The following is an 11,882-nucleotide window of genomic DNA, read 5'->3' as shown; positions in this document are numbered from 1 at the left end:
GAAGTTCATTTGGAATTAACCACCAATAAGATGACCAAAGAAAAGTATGTACTGAGCCACTGTCGTTTTATCTTCTAAGATGAGAATGGAGAGGTGAACATTCAATTTGGCACTACTTTGGAAGAATCACCTGTTCTATTAGCTCTCTTTAAACATGAACATTTTATTTATTTATTTTTTAAATTTTTTTAACGTTGATTTATTTTTGAGACAGAGACAGAGCATGAACGGGGGAGGGGCAGAGAGAGAGGGAGACACAGAATCGGAAGCCGGCTCCGGGCTCCGAGCCGTCAGCCCAGAGCCTGACGCGGGGCTTGAACTCACGGACCGTGAGATCGTGACCTGAGCTGAAGTCGGACGCTCAACCGACTGAGCCACCCAGGCGCCCCTAAACATGAACATTTTATTTTTACACACGTACTATTTTGAAAAACAACAAAACAAAACTCACCATGGTCATAGTCTCAAGCTATATAGTAATTCTACAATAGTGTTACTAGAGGAACACAAACTTTCTGGTTGAATAAAGAAAGAAGAGAAGATAGGATAAGTATATGCAGACCTGTGAAATTCCAATTTTCTTGCACTGGAATAACTTGCAGAAAGTGCTATAGCTGCTTCAAAATGGGACTCTATTTTCATGACACGGACCTCCAAATTGGAAAAGGCAGAGAAGAGGACATTGGGGCTGACGATTTAAAATCTTACAACATTTTAAAGCATACTTGTGAAAATGTTAACCTTCATATAGAGACACGGAGAAACAGATGAATTAGGACCATGAACATCCACTCTTGTTAAAAAGAAAAACAGCTCTCCTCAACCTTTAGGTGTTTCCGTGGGTAAATTCGGGCAGCCCACTGCAAGTTATGAATTGGCCCAAAGAACAAGTGTGCCCGGGTCACCTGTGTTCCACTCCAACAAAGCCCGCGAGGGACCTGGAATCAACCAATGTCTCCTTCTGGAAAAATTTCTAAAGAAACTTCTAGAAGGAATTGCATCTTCAGATGGCATCCTTCCTACTGATAAACGTAGGCTTTGTTGTATGAGAGCTTACTCCCATTGCAGAGAAGATGGTTAAAATTCCCTGAGTATTTGCCCACATCGTTAAAGACTTTTCCACACATTTGTACCCAATGTTTGTCTCAGCAAAACCGACAAAGCCTTCGATGAAGTAGCAGACCTTACATAGCTTCAACAAAATGGAATCTCTCTTATAATCTGTCATTAGCTGGCATACCTCCAACTGCCTTATGTTGTTACATATATTGCCTATCTTTGTGTGATTTTGAATTCCAGAAAGCAGGAATTATATATATGTTAAACCCCATGGGTGTACTGTTCAGCCCTCTGTGTTTACTATTGGATTTTTAATAATTTTCTGATGATAAATATAATAAAATATAACTCAGATTAACATGATAATGGTTATATGTATGTGTATACATACAAAAATATATACTTCATATTACTTATATACACGGTCTTCATATGACTAATAAGACACTAACTTTCTACCAAGCTGTCTTAGTATTACGGGAAATTAAACTTTATCTCTAATATATGTGACTCACTGATAGTGACACCAGAAGTCTCTCCTCTTCCATCCTATTCTGTTACAACGAATACTATTCCTCACTTTGTGACTGACTATATATAGCTACAAACACTCAGCCTTGATTCAATACAAATAAAATAGCAAGAGAAGGAAATAAACTTCTGCTGCAGGCTGCCCGTTGGGTTTTCCCAGCACCATTCATTTCTGACATGCCTGGTAACAGAATCTAGAGGGACCATGATGTAGGTAGACATACAGCTTGGACACACCCATTCCTTGGCTCTGTTTTATGAGACAGACACTGTGCTGTGCCCTGAAAAAACAAGGAGAAAGGAGACATAGTCTGCCGAGCGAGACCTGAAAGCAAACAAGCAGGCGGCACGGTGAACGCGCTCTCTTCAAGGTGCGTTCAAGCTCCCATGATGGCAAAGAGGAGAGGGTGATTAATTTCAGGAGGGAAACACGATATGTGAACTGGGGCTTGGGAAACGTGTTGAGATTCGCCCAGATGGAGAGCAAGATAAAGAATACGACAATCAGAGCAGAGGTGGGAGGTAACCAGTGTAGGTTTCAGAGAAAACGGTCCCTCTGTACTAATGAAGTGAAAGGTACAACCAGCCGATGGTGAGAGGCAGAATGAGAAACTAGACCTCATGCTATAATCGCCATAAGAAATTTGGGCATTGTTCCTCGAGTGAATGGTAGCCACAGAAGACTTTTAGCACAGTCCTGAGCTTCCTGTCTTGAAGACAGCGCTTGCAGCAATATAAGTGGGTAGTCTGGAGGAGAAGACGAGAGACAGGACGGAAGCTAGCAAGAGCCCAGTGCTAAGTGTTCAGGTGAGGGATGGTAAGGGCCCGTTCAGAGAAAATAGCAGTGGGAATGGAGGAAAAGAAAACTCAAAACGCACGGAGCCATAAATGGCAGGAGTTGGTGAGTGTTGAAAATGGAGGGAGAAGGGAGCTCAGGATAACCGGGTGAATGACAGTGCCCTCAAGGAAGCTGAGAATACAGTCAGTAAAAGGCAGGTCATAACTGAAACACAGATGTCACTGAGCGGACTCAGAACGGACCCAAGGAATGACAAATAAAGAGGGGCTCAGCTACAACCCTGGAGATGAGCAACATGTACAGGGCAGGTAGAAAAGGAAGAGCCTACCAGATACAAGGAGTTTTCAGAAAAGAGAAGAAACATCGGGACAAAGTTTCATTCTGGGATCCAAAGGGGGAGAATCTGAAATAGAGAAACGTGGCCATTGTGTCAAATAGTTCAGAACAGCCATGGGGAGGAGGACGGGGGAGTGTCCCGTTGATTTAGCAGTGAGGAGGTTATCGGCGACCTACTTAGAATACTTGCCATGGGATGAAGACGGTGGAAGCCAGACCACATCCCGTTGCTTCCCTGCCATTTCAGAATGTCTTCAGCCTACAAAAGACAGGTCGTAGCCCCTCCTTTTGCCATGTCCGAAGACCTTTAAACCCAAGAACGCTATAATGTGCAAAGCGCACGCAGAGCTGCAAGAGCACAGAAGGCAACTGTAGGTCAGGGTGACATTAACACATCGAATAGGGAAGTTAAATACATTGTTCACAGTCAAAGGTTATTCCACTATTCCTGAGCCTTTCGGAGGAAAACTACCTGGAGGAGACACGGGCAGAAACCAACCCGGAAGAGATTTTTAAGAGATCCTACGACACGCATTTGGCGTCATCCTGTGGACCTGACAGCCTGAGTGTGAACTAAAAATGGAGTGTGTCTACAAAAGGAATGTAGCTCCCCAGCCTAAAGGGAAAACCATACTTTCAGGATCCCTATAGTAAAGGGATATGGTAATGGATAAAACATATTCTACCTCATTATTCTTTAGCTCTGAGAATCTAGATATAGAACATTCAAGATCCTCAAGAGAAGGAAAAAATAACATCTGGAGGCAAAGCTAAAGCTTTCTTCCTTCTATTAATGAACTTAAATTCATTTTCCATTTGCACGCTAAAGGAAGAAACTCATATAACTGGATTAAGAGGGCCAGAAAAACACACTCAAGCAGTGGTCAGTGAACTTTTTCCGTAAAGAGCCAGGTAGGAAAAATTTTAGGCTCTGTGGGCCAGGTAGTCTCTGTGGCAACTACTCTACTCGGCCACTGTAGTGGGAAAGCAGCCAGACGTGAAACAAACAAGCGTGGCCGTGTCCCGGAAAAAAAATTTACTTATGGATGCTGAAATTTACATCTCACATAATTTTCACATGTCACAAAATATTACTATTCTTTCTGGGGTTGTTTCAACCATTCAAAAATATGTCAGCCATTCCTAGATTGTAGAGTCATACAAAAGCAGGTGATGGCTGGATGTGGCCTGTGGTCTGGTTCGCTGACTCCTATGCTAGAAGAACCTCATCCAGTTCAGCCTCCTCCATCAGCCCAGATTTGGCGAATTGGAACTGCTGTGTGTGGAACCCACTGATCTGCAGAGGCCCCGGAATCTATATACTTGGCAATGCAGAGACAACTGGTTCCTCAGAAGTGTCAAGGTCTTTCTCACTCTGTCTCTGAGCTAATCACTCACCCTGATGCTGAGAATGAAAATTATAATTGATCTAGGGGCTACCCATTCAATTCTTCCTTCATTCACCAAACATTCAATGAGTGACAATGGCTTCTCCAGTGCTACGGGAAATATTAAAGAAAGCAAAAGCGGGCTCCATATCTTCCAAAAGTCTACATCTATTTGAAATAATAGACTCATGCACTGAAATAGCGGTACAACAATTTCAGTGCAAGTTCATAAAATTCAAGGGAAAGCTCTCTGGCTGCTAATATTTAGACCAGATTGCTAGAAGGATGTAAATCTTTTCCCTTTCAAGTTCATCAAAGCATGTGTTGATTACCAGCTCCTGGCATTAGAAAAGTATAAAAATCCTCTCATAAAGTGTCAACCACCTGTATTATAAATACTTATTTTAAAACTGATGTTTTGCGGGGCGCTTGGGTGGCTCAGTCAGTTGAGCGTCCGACCCCAGCTCGGGTCATGATCTCGCGGTTCGTGAGTTTGAGCCCCGCATCAGGCTCTGGGCTGACAGTATGGAACCTGGAGCCTGCTTCAGATTCTGTCTCCATCTCTCTGCCCCCTCCCCTACTCACGCTCTGTCTCGCAAATGCAAAATAAAACAAACAGAAAAAAAACAATTAGAGAAAAAACTAATGTTTTGGGGTGCCTAGGGGGCCCAGGTGGTCAAGTGTCTGATTCTCGATTTTGGTTCAGATAATGATCCCAGGGTCAGAGCCCCAAAGTCAGGCTCCACACTGAACATGGAGCCTGCTTAAGATTTTCTCTCTCCCTCCCTCTGCCCTTCTCCTCTGCTCCCATGCTCTCTCTTTAAAATAAAAAATAAAGATAAAATCAATCAATCAATAAATAAATATCAAAACTGATGTTTTGAAGAAGAAAAATATTGTAACAAATGATTCTAATCATTGGTTGTGATAGAGGCTTCTGACTCAGTTTACCTTTTTGCTCAATCAAATCACATCTGATCAGTCATTCTCTTACTCATAAATGTTTAGTAGCTTCTCATTTTTTTAAAATGTTTTACTTAGTTTTGAGAGAGAGAGACAGAGTACAAGCAGGGGAGGGGCAAAGAGAGAGGGGGACACAGAATCTGAAGCGGGCTCCAGGCTCTGAGCAATCAGCACAGAGCCCGATGTGGGGCTTGAACTCGTGAACCACAAGATCATGACCTGAGCCGAGACTGAACGCTTAACCGACTGAGCCACCCAGGTGCCCCAGTAGCTTCTCATTTTTTAGGACACCTGATCTCCTCGGTTTATGACCCGTTATCACTAACTACGTAGATACAGCCACCTCTAACCCATGCTATGGCCCTAATCTGCACTATCCAAACCGAACTAGCTGCTCTTACCTGAACACACCCTATGCTTTCCTGCCTCCATTAATTTGTTCCTACTTTTCAAAGAGCTACCTGGCAGGGTCTCTCCAGAAACTTGTCTTCCACCTGTTCTATTAAAATCCTATTCATTCTTTCAGGCTCCACTAAAATGCCATTCATCTTTTTCTTCCTTATTTCACCTAGTGGGAATGAAGGCCTCATAGATCTTTGTTTATGGTTTACATTTGGCAAAAATATTTGTAAGACACCTACTTTATAAGGCTTTTTATAAGGATTAAATAATACGGCAAGATAAAGTTTATAATGCACCTAGCATAACTCCTAACCCATAACTGGAGTTCAAAATAAATAGAAGTTTCACATGTATGCATATCTACCCTTAGACTGTAAGTTCTTAAAGCTAAGGGCCATGTTTGATTTACTTACACCCAAGCCTCTACCAGGCTAAGTGACCAATATTTATTAAGTATAATTAGAATATGAAGCACAGTTTTACAAAGCATAACTAGGGCTTTTAATTCTAAAGCTAAGTGTGAGAAGGACCGAAAAACTGTATGCTTTCTGTAATCTTTCTAATTGGGTTGACCACATGTTGCAGAAAAATCATGGCGTTTGGAGTATGACAAACCTAGGTTTCAGACTCAGTTTTATTACTAACCGTGTATCTGTGTCAGTGACTTGAATTTTCTGAGACCTATAAAATTACGTTAATCACATGTGCTTTCAAGGTTTATTCTGAGGTCTCTAGAACAATGCCTGGTATTGGGTGGGCATTTAGTAAGTATTGATTATGAATGTTAAACAGGCCCGTGTGTGGATGCCCCATTTATATTACCCCCATTGTGAAATAAAGCTCAAAATAGCATATACCAGCATGAAATGTGAATTGTATTCTTTTACCATTGTTTCCTAAATATGTAAACAGAGGGGCAATCTCTAGTCCTTTTTGTATGGAAGAGCTGGTCCAATGGAAGGTAGTTTACTAGGAGTTTGCTCTCATCTCTGAGGAGTTACCCTATCGATAGCACCCTCTTCAACTTCTCCCCAGTGACCTTGGCAGACAGCAAGAGGGGAGTGTAGAACGTGCTGCCAGGTTAGACTTGAGGATCCATCAGCCTATCAGGTAGAACTCTGAGGGCTGTAATCTTACCATCTGCTGGGCAGGGTCCCTGAACTACAACCACTGGGTTTCATTTCCTAGTCATTGCTGCCATCTTTCTGAGTTGCTCTGTGGGCCACCATATCCCTTCTTCGGCATTGCTTTGAATTATGTATGTACATGACGATGGCGGTAGTGGAAGCCTATTTCAACTGATGTATATCCAAACTAAACTGGCCTAGGGAGCTTAGACGAGAATGAATCAAAGTCTCTTTGGTATTGGGCTGCGTGAGTACGATCCTTAGAAAACAGTTCCTAGACTCGGTCTAGCGAACCATTCCGCTGACTGAATGTTTGGCAAAGGTTTGCGCATCTTCGACCAAGGAGGTAGGGCAACGTACTAATGCCAGTCTCTTAAAATACGATACAGGAAATCAGCGATGATCTGTTAGACTCACTTGTACGTGGTGTGTTGGTGATATCAGGCAGCGTTTAGTACTTTTAATAGGACAGTGTCTGTAATTCGGGTTTTCACACAAGTTCTTTTTTTTTTTAAGTTTATGTATTTATTTTGAGAGGGAGTGTGGGTGCAGGTGAGCAGGGGAGGGGGAGAGAGACTCCCAAGCAGGCTGTACCCTGTCAGCACAGAGCTGGATGCAGGGCTCCATCTCAGGAACTGTGAGATCATGACCTGAGCCAAAATCAAGGGTCAGATGTTTACCTGACTGAGCCACCCAGGCACCCCTTGGCGCAAATGTTTTTTTTTTTTTTTAACTTTTTAAGTGTTTTGAGAGAGAGAGAGAGAGAGAGAACATGAGCAGGGGAGGGGCAGAGAGAGTGGGAGCCACAGAATATGAAGCAGGCTCCAGACTCCCAGATGTCAGCACAGAGCCCGACGCGGGGCTCCAACCCAGGAACAGTGAGATCATGACCTGAGCCAAAGTCAGACACTTAACTCACCAAGCCACCCAGGCGCCACCCCTTGGCACAAATTCTTAATTTACTTTTCAATCTCAAAATGCCAGGATTGCATTGTTCTATCAAGAATTACCAGTACAAACCACTAATCATCTAGTTGATAACTTGTTAAAATTGACACTAGCAGGGGCTCCTGGGCGGCTCAGTCGGTTAAGCGTCTGACTTCGGCTCAGGTCATGATCTCGTAGCTCACAGGTTCGAGCCCCACCTCGGGCTCTGTGCTGACAGCTCAGAGCCTGGAGCCCGCTTCGGATTCTGTGTCCCCCTCTCTCTCTGCCCCTCCCCAGCTCACGCTCTGTCTCTCTCTCAAAAATAAATAAACTTTAAAAAATAAAAATTGATACTAGGATTTCCATAGGTTCTAAGGATTTAGATTAAAAAGTTAAGTGAGAACAAGCAAGACTGGAACTAGTTGCGTTTTTCTTTCATATCTCACCATTCCATAAACCACCATTTAAGATGTACTGAATTGGACAAGACCCATGGAGAAAATAGCAAAGAAACTCTTGCTTCAATTTTTCTCCACATTCAAGGTAAATGGTGTCTTGGGCCCAAATGAAGTGACTCATTGCCTCAGTTCTCTCTTTCCTGTTTCATGTTCAAATGCAGCCAAGACTGGAAAGTAATCCGACTCCTCCCTGATCATAGTGGACTGCTTCCAGGATGACATTTAGTTTTCATTCTCCGTGTGCTCTGTAAAACCACCCACTGCTCAGAGAAGCTCTTTGACATATTCTAAACTCTAAGAACAAATGAAAATGGCTTCTTGGGGAAGAAAATGAAGCCAGAACAAAGACATCAGAAACAGGATACCGCAAGATCAGGCACTTATCTGCACGGTAAGTGAAAAAAGCTTCAGGCACAAAGAATTTAGCAATTTAACTACTAGTTTTCTCCTGAGATTTTACTGTCACAAGAGATCCTTACATCTGCAGTGGCATTCGACAGATTCTCCCTTTTCACTGAGGCCAGCTGCGGGAGGTCACTGAATATTTCTTCCCTCTCAGATGCCAGGATCCTTTTGTGAGCAACGTTTGAGGGAGAAGCAGCTCAAAAGGGAGAGGACATCACAAGACAAAGGGACAGGTCGACAGGTGCCTATGACATCTGTTTCCGTTCTGTACCGTGGCTGGTGGCAGAGTGGAAAGCCAACCTCTCCTCAGTCCAGCAACATGGCGCCCAAGGCCCGTCATTCAGGCTCTTGGTAAATACCGCTAGGGGTCACGGGGACTTCCGGGAATGTGTCAGAAAGAGAAGCTATGTCCTTGCCCTCCAGCTGCTTTCAGTCTTGTTCAGACGACAAGGTTTATGTTTACGAATTCAAATCCTTCCTCACTTCTTTGAAAACTCCACCCAAAACTCTTCTCCCACAGGCAGCCTTACAGTCCTGACTAATTACACACGCCTCAACTCTGTGTGCTCCACCGGACTCACATCCTCCACTTTTACACAATTAGAACTTGGCAGAAGTGCTCCTTAGTTGATTCCTGTGTGCTCGGTCCAGCCGATTTGTCAGGATCCTGAGGAGAAGGTTTTGGTTTTCTCTTTCCTTTGTGTCCTTTCACAGTAATTAGTTCCGTAGCCTAAACATAATAAACACTCACTGAGGGAGAACTGGGCAGCCAATTCCGACGCCTCTTGCTCAGATACCATTCCAAGTGTGCGGGTTCCTGGCTCTCCCCGTAACAGATTAAGTTCCTACAGGTTCCCCTCCCTGCGAAGGTCTTCAGATTTTCATGCTGCCTTTGTGTCCAAAAGCAAAGATGGGCTCGACAGAGCAGAAGTTAGAAAAGAATTCAGTGTCTCAGGGGGTTACACTTCTGCTCACTATAAAATCAGGACAAGTGGCTGCTCCCCATGGTTTGTGGTATTAAGTCCTTTCAGGAGCACCAGTTAACAAGAGCGTATCCTCAACTCACAACGTCACCATGTGTAGTTATTACACGAGACAGTAATTTCATCCACAGCTGAGGACTCTCATGCACCTACGTCTACCTCGTTCCTCAGAAATTCTCTGATTTATCCTCTACTATGTTCTGCAGTGTTTAGAAATCAGGAAACCAGAACTGATATCCCCTCCTCCATCCCTACCATTTCTGTGGAGAAAGCCACAACAGAACAAACAATCTGACTCGGATGGGACAGGGGGGCACGATGCCAAGCAGTGTCGATACACGTCGTTGGCCCCATCTCAGCTATGCGATTTTCCCCCTAAGTTAGCACTGCTAAAAAGAAGAACGACTAGCTTCATCAATGACATCTTTGATCGCTTCTTGAAATCTGTGCTGAAGATTAAAAGGTGGGCTAAGGTGGGAGAAGTAACATTCATTTCACTCTGAAGCTTACAAATAGTCACCCAGGTATCACAAGAATAGATATCATGAACCTTCTCGCCTTTAACTTGCCTCTCATGATACTAGCAATGTATCCTTGGGTGTTCTGCCTACTCACGTTTTTCATAACCCAGGGGATAAAAATAAAGTCGAATGCTCAGTGAGCCTCTCCTAACTCCCTCCTCCCATCTGCTGTTAATGCTGGCCAACAGATCGACCAGCTGCAAAGCTGGCTCCTTCTTGTCATTCCGGACTCTAACTTCACACAGCAGCTCCTCTGTGATGCCTATCCAGACTGTCCGATCTAACGCAGCCTCCCCTACTCCAATATTCTCCATTGCATTAACTTGGTTCACTTTTATTCAAAACTCTTACCACCGTTGGGAATTATCATCTTTATTTTTGAGTAACTAGAACGTTGTTCATAATACCTCTCTAGAATGCAAGTTCCGTGGGAGCAGGGACTTTGAACTGCTCACCAGTGTATATCAGTATCTAGCACAGCACCCACCTAGCATTAGTACAGACATGATAAGCGTTAGCCAGTGAGTGAATCTACACGTCTCCTTAGTTTCCATCCTTTCTCCTACGTTTGTAAACTTTTTTTCTCTCCAATATAGGAGCCTATCTTCCTTGGACACAGAGGACTTATATATTTGGTGTGGTCCCTAGAGTTTTGATTCTCCATCATTTTAGTAACTATAGCTTAAATATTAGCAAAAAATAGACAAAGTCACAGAGGCTTAGAACAAACGTCTTCCCGTCTTGGCAACAGAGAAGTGGAAAAATGCCACTGTAGTGCACGCCATAATTAGACTTCATTCAAATGTGAAAACCCCCGGGGAACCTGGGTGGCTCAGTCAGTTGGGCATCTGACTTCGGCTCAGGTCATGATCTCATAGTTCACAAGTTTGAGCCTCACATCGGGCTCTGTGCTGACAGCTCAGAGCCTGGAGCCTGCTTTGGATGCTGTGTCTCCCTCTCTTTCTGGCCCTCCCCTGCTCATGCTCGCTTTCTCTCTCTCTCTCTCTCTCTCTCTCTCTCAGAAATAAACATTAAAAAAATGTGAAAACTCTAGAAGTCTGAAGATTAATTTAGGTTTAACTTTAATATACTAATTATTTTAAAACAACAAGTGTGATCTTTTTAAGGCATGTAGATTTAAATATTATAGAGTGTTTTCATATCTAGCCACAAACATGTAAGATAATAAGTTCACCCTTGTGAAATCAAACAAAAACATACTAACGTGCAAAAGAGCCAATGTGACTAAAACTGGATCACGATATTTCTAACTGCAGTTAAGTAAACCAAGAAATAGAAGCCACTGACAATTTTACGCTGGTGTTCAAGTGACCATTAGACATGGAAGCTAAAGGAAAATCCGCTAGGTTTGTTCAATGTAAACACTACAGAATCATTTGTAGTGTGTCCTAGGGAAAAAGAAGATATAATAATGTTACAATACTAACGTTACTGTCATTAGTTTAGGCCATTTTTCCAGTATGCTAAATATTTCCCTGTATTAAAAACTCATGAACGTTAATAGCAAATCTAGCCATCTCTGCTGAAGGCAAGGTGAACGTGTGCTACCTACAACGTAGCCAACAATGGAGCCAGTAACAGAATAGAAGGTTTCAAAGAGGTGCACGAAAATGCTATTACTTTCCTAATAATCATAATTCCATTTCTGACTGTGCAATTTTGTCTTTATAATACCGTTCAATTAAATTAACAGGTGAGCCAAACATTATCATCTCGGCTGCTATGTGGCAGGCATGCTTCAAATCTCTTAAAATGCTTAAGTTTGCTTTTCTGAAAAGCACTTACCCACCTCTCCAGGGTGTTATATGAATTAGGATTCCTGGAGCCCACAGAGTCGAAGCATGGCCAGAAGGTTGGAAGCTAGTAAGCACAATGGAAATGAGTCCTACTTAGTTACTATGGAGACCGTAGACATAAAGGATTCCTCGTTGTGGTACTCATCAGCAACTACTAACACAAAAT

Source organism: Panthera leo, chromosome B4, assembly GCF_018350215.1.
Source record: "Panthera leo isolate Ple1 chromosome B4, P.leo_Ple1_pat1.1, whole genome shotgun sequence".
Lineage (NCBI taxonomy): Eukaryota > Metazoa > Chordata > Mammalia > Carnivora > Felidae > Panthera > Panthera leo.
This window is presented reverse-complemented; position numbering follows the sequence as displayed.